This window comes from Trichoplusia ni, chromosome 21, assembly GCF_003590095.1.
Source record: "Trichoplusia ni isolate ovarian cell line Hi5 chromosome 21, tn1, whole genome shotgun sequence".
In the NCBI taxonomy this organism is placed as follows: domain Eukaryota; kingdom Metazoa; phylum Arthropoda; class Insecta; order Lepidoptera; family Noctuidae; genus Trichoplusia; species Trichoplusia ni.
Genome location: NC_039498.1, coordinates 6,316,097 through 6,324,791, shown reverse-complemented (window position 1 = coordinate 6,324,791; position 8,695 = coordinate 6,316,097). Strand labels below are relative to the sequence as shown.

Here is an 8,695-nt window from a genome sequence, read left to right as displayed (position 1 = left end):
TATTTGTCTCTTTAAACGCCAAATGGTATTTAAAGATGGCTTTATATTTTATAGAAAAAATGAAGTCCTGCAGAGCAGTGAGAACTAAAAAGGCCTGCTGGCCGCTGGGCTGGGCTGGGCAAGGGCCTCCTAGCTAAAACCTCGCGGTAAGCGACCAATTAAAACTATTACGTAAGTAACAAACCTACAATTTTTTAATTTTAAAATGGACGAAGAATCATGATGACGTACGATTTCGCATTTTTTTTAAACAAAATAATAAAGTTAATAATTAAGTGAGCGAATTGCCGACCCTCATTAATGAACCTGAAAAATTTGATTAAAATATTTTCTAAACGAACTTACCCCATCGGAACTCTGCTTTTTGACTTCACAAAATTCTTTGAGGACATCTTGAAGCTTTTTCGTTGAATCTGTGAAGAAGGAAAAAAATATAGTAACTATTTTGAGTATAATTCATTATTAAATGATGTAAGGGTTTAATCACGCGTACCTATTAATAGGGATTGCCAGACTAGCTTCGGTCCCAACACAAGTGTTAGACTCGCTCGCCCGCCGCGTCAGGCAAACCCGATGAATACGTGAGTAAATCGTTGTTCATCTTTCGTTTATTATTGTTTTAATACTGCACGAATGTAATGTGTAATAATATTTGTATAGCTTAAGGCAAAACACAGCTATTAAAATTACATGTGATCTAGTGTATACTTATATTTCACAAATGAAGTTCTGATTCTGATTCTGAAGCTACAAGAGTGTGTAACCATCACAAGCATTGAAGTAAAAAATCTTTGCTATTATAACATTTTTATATTATTATTCATTTTTTTTACTTTTTTTTCAAAAGATTTTGAAAGATTTCTTTATAAACTGTATCATCACCGTCATCGTCAACGGTCATCATTCCGTTGACCTTATCTCAATTATTTTATTTGGGGTCTTCGGCACAACCTTTTTTCTTCTTCCATACCTTTCTAAATTAAGTTTATAAACTGTCTAAGGACGAAAAAAAAACAAAAAAAAATTAAAAAAATAATTGAACGGTATAGAAACGTGACGCCATATTGCCATAACAGACTTCCATTGCATTCTCGTCCAGTTACCTCCTAGTCGCGCCTAAAGAAGTTACTTCAATCATTTAATAACAAAATTTTCCCAATTCCCAGCGAAAAAGCACAAAGCGAAATTACCTAAACCATATTAGGGACCTCATAATGTAACGAGTTTGTAACCTACAACTGTAGCACTTGACCACGCATTAGTGGGACCGTATTATCGTATTAAAATACTAGGTAATGGTTTGTGGCTGAATAAAAAGGGACCACCCAGACAGCCAAACATGTTTAAGCTAGGTACAGAGTCGCCGAGTCTCGGAGACCAAGTTAGACTGGTCCTGACTTTTATTCATTCATCTACGATAATCGTTGTTTTTCTTTGAACTTTTGTAACTGTAGGATACTGTTTTAAAAAATGACATTAAAAGGCCAACGAAACGTGCCTTCTGAATAATACTATATGAATATGAATCTTCTACTGATAATCCTAGATCTAAAAAGGAGGAGAAAAAGTCCAAATCTCAAAAACAAAATAGCAGAAAGGAGAAGAAGAAAGAAAATACCAGAAACTATCCGATTTCAGAGCACAAACTCGACTTTTTCCGGATGGGAAATCATCAAATATGCAAATATTCCACTTTGGGTTAAGTGAAAAGGAGGCTGTCAGACTTCTACTGACCAAAACCCACCCATGTTCCCTTCCTTTGCCCTTCGTGTACTGGGGCCACGGTAACCATTTAGGACAATCCCTCTGGTTCAAGAGTACCTAAGATTACAGTCTAACAAAACGGTATTGTGTTGGCCAGGTAGCTGCATTATTCAGATGAAACTTGTCAGACTGGAAGTCGACCCTAAAAAAAGTAAAATGAGAACATTTTCCATACACATTTCTGTATGCTGTAAGCGACAGTCCATTTTCATAATTCGTTTTCGCGAGTGACGTCCGGTTCGTGCAATTGTGAGCCTAATCTAAATAAAAGGTATCAATTTCAATTAGTCATAGCCATCCACGAAGTGGGTATGCTTATATGAAGGCAGTAATAAGGGGAAATTGCATTTAGGGTTGGCAGTTTTGCGAATTTTTGTTAAGAGGTGGCTGGTGAGTATTAAATGTGGAAGAAGAAGGACCGGGTGTTGTAGTGCAACTTGGGGGAGGCCTATGTCCAGCAGTGGACCTCGCGGTGGATCGAGATTAACTTGATTTGTAGTGGGAGTCAAATGTCTGAAGAATGCAATGGATTTCTTTTGAATTTTACTTTGTACATATACAAAATGTCATAAACTGATTTGTTATCTACACCTAGTCTATGTACTCGTAAATTGTAAGTTTTTTAAATAAATAATATTATCACCTTTTTAATCCATGTATGTCACAGAGCGATATTTCAATTTGAAGACTAATCAAACGATTTAATTGAATAAACGGTAATACAAAATCATGCAAGTCAATACCAACGATTCATACCGTGATGAAACATGGCCGAGATTACACCAGCCAATGAATAATATTCTAAACATTTTACAAGAACGACCAAATCTCTTCTTTAATTCGCGACAAAGCTTTGACCAATGGAGAAACATCATTTACACAAGCAGTTTTGACAACCCTAATCCGGCTACCCAAATTCACGAACCGTATAAATTTAATTCTCTAATACATTTGGTATCCATACGTCTAATTGAATTATATTAAAGTGGTTCTACAGGACTACTTTTATTCCCAAACGTATGCTGACAATAAATGCGGCTATTCCGTTTTCTATTTTATGATTATCTGTGCTTTTAATAGCATGGACGGTTAGTTTAGTTTGGTTAAAATGTTATTTGATTAGAATCGTTCACAAAGTAGTGGGTTTTATTTTAGAAAGTAATCATTATTTCTTGGTAATAGGAAAGAGGGCAGAATGAGACGAAGTAACTAAAAAAAACAATATATTTTTATTTCCAGTAGACAAAAAAGGCACTTAAGAAACGTTAAATTCCATATTGGTTAGCTCTAGTTGCACAGCTCTAAAAAGACCAATTTAAAAGGACCTCGACCAATTAATGTTTGTAACACCAGAAGGAATCAATTTCTCAGTGCAGAAGTCGTTTTTAATAGCTCTTTAAAAGGGCTGCATAAAGTTTAATTAAAGGGAATCAATATTTTTAATTGATTTTGTAAGATTTAAGAACGTTTTCAACATGTATGCACATAAAACACTTATCTAAGCAGCCAACCTGTCACAGTATTTGCAAGTCAACCTAATCCAGATTAGAATAGGATTATCTTCTATTTTGTTTCATTAGTTAAAGAATAAAAGCAAAATAGAGGAACTTAGCTGCATTCGGTTAGATTGGATGCCGACCCAACATATCAACATTAAAATCAAAAGTTTTTATTTCAAATAGGCCGTTTTCCAGGAACTTTTAAAACGTTACAGTAATGACTCTAGTTGCACGGTTCCAAAGTGTCATTCTTATGGAGAAGAACCGGCAAAAAACTCCTAAGTTGGGTAAAGGATGATGAGAGGAAGGTACTCACACGAGGTCAACTCCTGCAGCTGCTGGAACTCGGCGGGCGACAGCTTGTCCCATTGAAAGCTGCTGCCCGCGTGCTGCATATCCGTCTGAAAGAAAAAGAAGATTACATTAATATAACTGGAATGTTGGTCCATCAAAATCAAAAGTTATTTATCCAAATTAGGCTACTAAGTAGCACTTTTTGAAGGTCAGGTTACATTGGACAGCACCCAGTTTCCCCACCCTTCACCGTTTCCTAAGAGCTTTTGATGTGAGAGAAGAAACAGAGCAAAAAACTCCCTAGCAGCACGCTGTCAGATTCTAGTGATCCGCGCTTCCTGTTATGTTTATTTTAATAAATATATGTATATGTGTGTTTATCTGTGGTCTATTACTCATAATACAAGTTCTGCTTAGTTTGAGGCTAGATGGCGTTGTGTGAAAGTTGTGGATTATTATCAAATGTTAGCAAATGAGATTTCATCAGGGTTGAATAGCGAGGGTTTTGAGAGGCAAATGATTTTACCTACACTAATACTGAAAAGAGGAAATGTGGGTGTGTTTGTGAAATCCCCCGCGATTTAAGGAAACTCCTTTTTAGTGTCAAAAAGAGAAAGATTCTTTTTACTTCTTATGTCTAATTGTCTCTAAACTTACAGAAACGCCAAAAACGCCAACGCCTACATTTTGTATACCATCACGCTATAATCAATTGAAGCAAAATAGCAATGAGAAATCTAAATGTTACACAAAAAAGCATATTATTTAGCAGAAACGTACTTAAAATCTTCGGAATGATCAAACATCACCCCAAGACAGGTTCCAAAACATTTTTTAACCATTCACAACTTAGAAATTGGTGCAGCGAAGTCATATTTTTCAGAATATCAACTAACTCCGCCGCAAGAACCCAGTTCAACGTTTAATACATCGTAAGTGGTACATCGCGTCGTGCAGTCACGTGACCGTGATAGATGGCCCTGTCAGAAGCTTTCAAGCGATGTCCGATGAAGACAAAACATCTCTATTACTTAGATCACCTACGACCTATGTTGGAAAACATTAGGGAACCGATAAATATAGGTTATAATTAAAGACGAGAGCGAGTTGTGATGAGGTTGATGGTTTGGGAAAAATAGGTTTAAGATGTACAATTCGGTTGGGTGATAAATTTATTGGTAATGCATCAAAAAAAATGTGGTCGAATGATGCGTTGCTTAAACTCTGTATTTATTTGTAGGTTTTTTGGTTTGTTTATAAGGAAACGGGTTGTTTTTAAAGGCTGTCACGGTGCAACTAGTAATAGGGTGCTGTTTTTCCTTTCCTCTTCCTTTAGGTACGGTACCCTAAAAACCAGTGAAATGCGACACTCGGTGGTGTTTTGCACAAATATGCTAAAATAAGCAAACTTTAGTAAAATATTTTTTTTTATTGCATTTAAAATAAACCGTTATACCTTGATTTCTGTTTTTTTTTTGTTATTGTAAAGGCAACAGTCGCAGTTTTTAGCCTACAGCTTAGTGACAGACGGACGAACGTACCGACCGAAAGTGGTGCTTATGATGATGTCATAGTTCACTGATATACTGATGTATGTACATTGTACATAATACCTTGTGTCTACATTTCTTTGGTCTAAAGGTCTGCTTATTTACTCACGATATTTTCCGTCACAGCTTTTAATAAGTGATGAACGAGTACATAACACGCACCATTATTAAAAATAAAATTACTGCGTGCAGTGATTTGAACCTACGACTTTTGACTCGGCAGCCCATCTGTAATACCACTAGGCTAATTTAACATCCTGGAAAAGGTTTTCTACTATACAAATATATGTATCACTTAGATTAAGGCACCCTGAGGCACAAGCAAATATATTTTTATCTAAAAATAAAAAGTGTGGGATTGAAGGAAAAAAATAACTTATAGAAATAGAATTGCCTGAAGGCTTGTGAGAGAGATCTTCCCCTTAGATTTGGCTACAACGCGATTTAAAATTGGCTAACTGAGATTCTAATACATAGGTATACAGTACTAGACTAGCTGTTACAAATCGAATATAATCCCACGGAAACATAAAATCGGGATAAAATCTACGTGTTAATCCTGGTCATAAACTATCTGCGTACCAAGTTTCGTCTAAATCGGTTCAGTGGTTTTTGAATGAAAGAGGAACAAACCTCCTTATAATATTAACTTAAGAGGTTATAGGCTTAGTATGAAAGCTGCTTTAACATAGCCTTGGCTGTACCAAGGCAACACAAATAAACCCGAAGAGGTTGTATTTTGGAACATCTAAATCCCATAATCCATGAATGAAATACAGGGAAGCTATTAGTTTCAACCCACACAAATACAGACATACAAAAAATAAATTTTAGGCAAAATTCAACTGTAAACAAAAAGCGTAGAATTGCATTTTGATTGGTGTTTGTTTAGGGGGGCACGCATTCGTATTTTCTTAGCGTTTCACGCGGGCATGTTAATTTTGATCTTTATTCATTGTAACTGCACCCAGCGTGCGTTGAATTGTTAATTATAGTATCAGGCTAACGAGATGCTGTGTTCCAGGAGCCACTATGATAAGTTAAAAAAAATCGAGGTTAAGCAACGCTTGGCAAGTACATAAATTTGATGGGAAACATATAACCATAACCCTCAAAATGAAGCTGCATTCATTGATACCACCTTCCATTTTCATTTAAGGCGTCGTATTTCGACCCTTTCCAGACGACATTTTTCGTTCAATTCGAACATGGCATGTCACCGGAAAATTTGGCGGGAAAATACCGCTTAATGGCCCCTCGCTTTTATATTTTTTATGGCTCAAATTTCGTAAAGTGAAATGTTATATTTATGTTCTTGAATGATGACATAAAAGATTGAATGGAATTGAATCTTGACCAAGATGTAGCAAAATTTGAAAGAAGAAAGGAAGGGATGGTGGGATAGTTTGAAGGCTTACCAAGTCGGCTGATTCAAAGTGTCGCAGGATAGAGGATCTTGGAAAGATTTGGGGGGAGTCCTTTGCCGAGGACTGAGATACAGGAGACGAGACAATATATTAAGAAAGATGATTTGCCTTAGATGTAGTTAGACTTAACTAACATCCGAATGGATTTCATGGAAACATGGGTTAGTGTAAAAGAAGATGCCAAATGAGTTTTAAATCCTCAATAAAGAACTGGACAGGTCCAAACTTTCCTAAATTAAGAAATAATGAATAATTGGTGAAAGGGTTCTCTTTTCGTAAGATTCTGTATCTAAAGCTTACAAACGGTAAAGCTGTCTTCTTGTCTATCCCAAGGCAAGCGAGAAATTTTGCAAAGATTTTGAATTATTTTTGTGGCTATTTTTTTCCTTGTTTGCGGGGAATCCGTTGAGTTCAACTCCCACTCTCACTGATACAGACTACGCACATAGCCGGTAGCTCTGACCAAATCACCTGACTATTGACTCGTACCTCTAGCTACCCACACTTATTGAATCGAAACTACTTTTACGGATTTTATCGCGGTTTAATTTTTGATTTTAGTTCCCAACGTTTCGAAACCTTTGCATTTATCAGGGTCACGGGCAGACTGAGATAGCGTTCGTCTTGACAGAAGATGTTGCTCGTTCTACCTTCATATTTTATTTAATTATTTGTGGTCCGACCTACGCAGTATGAGCTCACTGTGTCGTGATGTCTTGCAGCGCTGCTCTTGGGTTTGGCCTTGGGTTTATTTATTATTGGATCCCAAGCAGGTAAAAGTAGTTTCATTTCAATGTCTAACATTCGCGTAAACCTAAGAAACCACTATGTTACCCAAACTTATATTCGGGTGGCTGTGGATTACTACATATTTGTGTGACTATAAGATAGTGAATAATCAAAATAATATTATATAATATACATACTTTTGTTGCAGTCATCTTGCTGACGTCTCGTTATCACTCTGATATGAATAGCGGATCCAAATCCATGTTCATCTGGAAACAAAAGAAACATAAATTTGAAAAAAAGTTCTTCATACTGGCATTTGATTCTGCATTTCATTTCTGGTGTCTGGATGTAATTTATCTATAATATGTATGTATTTAGAAATATATAAGTAAGTTTATCAGTTGTCTGGTTAACATAACACAAGCTCTGCTTAGCTTGGGATCAGGTAACCGTGTGTGACTTGTCCCATGATATATTATTACTAGCTGTTGCCCGCGACTTCGTTCCCGTGGGTAGAAGATGTAAGTTATGATTTATACCTGCCCTGTTTTTTCACATTTTCCATCGTACCTATCTTCGCTCCTATTAGTCGCAGCGTGATGGTTTATAGCCTAAAAGCCTTCCTCGATTAATGGTCTATTTAACGCAAAAATATTTTTTCAATTTGGACCAGTACTTCCTGAGATTAGCGCGTTCAAACAAACAAACAAACAAACTCTTCAGCTTTATACATTAGTAAGTAAGTAAGTAAGTAAGTATAGAGTATAGATATAGATTTTAATTTTTAGTCACTTTTCCTTCCACCAATGGTGCATAAACGAGTATTTGCGTTGTATAGAGAAACAGGTTATAAAAGGAGGGTTGTGTACATATAATAAGAAGAAAAAACGCTCCAAAATCCAAAATAATGAATGAAGGAGGTTTTATATTAAGTGTAGAACTGTGCCATAGCTAAAGGAGCTGATTCTAGGAGAACTTTTCTAAAGAGCCTTAAGCCTACTGCAGGTACGTGTGTATGTCACTGAACACCTCCTAATCGGCAGCACCGATTTAATTTAAAAACTTTTTGTAATTTTTTAATGCTATGTATATCAATGGTTTTAGTAATGGTAATTAATAAAAACATATTTTCTAGGCACTTAGTTCCTTATATGTTTAAGAATAACAAAAATAGCTGTGATTTCAAAATAGATCATACTGAAGATACTTTAAATCGTCCTTTAATTTCCAATTTAGCTCAATATCTTAATCGCTTGAAATATACATAGGACAAACATCTGTCGGGTCCGTCTGAACATATATATAAATATCACTGACCTGCGAACCCTTAGCCCTTCGCATTCCGCGCTCGGACCACCGCCATATTTGTACCGAAATTGACAAATATTTACGGTTCAATCTCTTATAGGTTTAGTTAGTAACTTAGGGT

At 36.1% G+C, this 8,695-nt stretch overlaps 1 long non-coding RNA gene across 1 annotated transcript; it reads right to left on the bottom strand.

Moving 5' to 3' along the window:
* Nucleotides 1-345: 345 nt before the first annotated feature.
* Nucleotides 346-7,538, bottom strand: LOC113504255. Its single transcript, XR_003401542.1, has 3 exons — nt 7,461-7,538; nt 3,580-3,664; nt 346-413 (listed from the first exon to the last, which is right to left on the bottom strand). It is a non-coding gene; the product is annotated as an uncharacterized LOC113504255 (long non-coding RNA).
* Nucleotides 7,539-8,695: the final 1,157 nt, after the last annotated feature.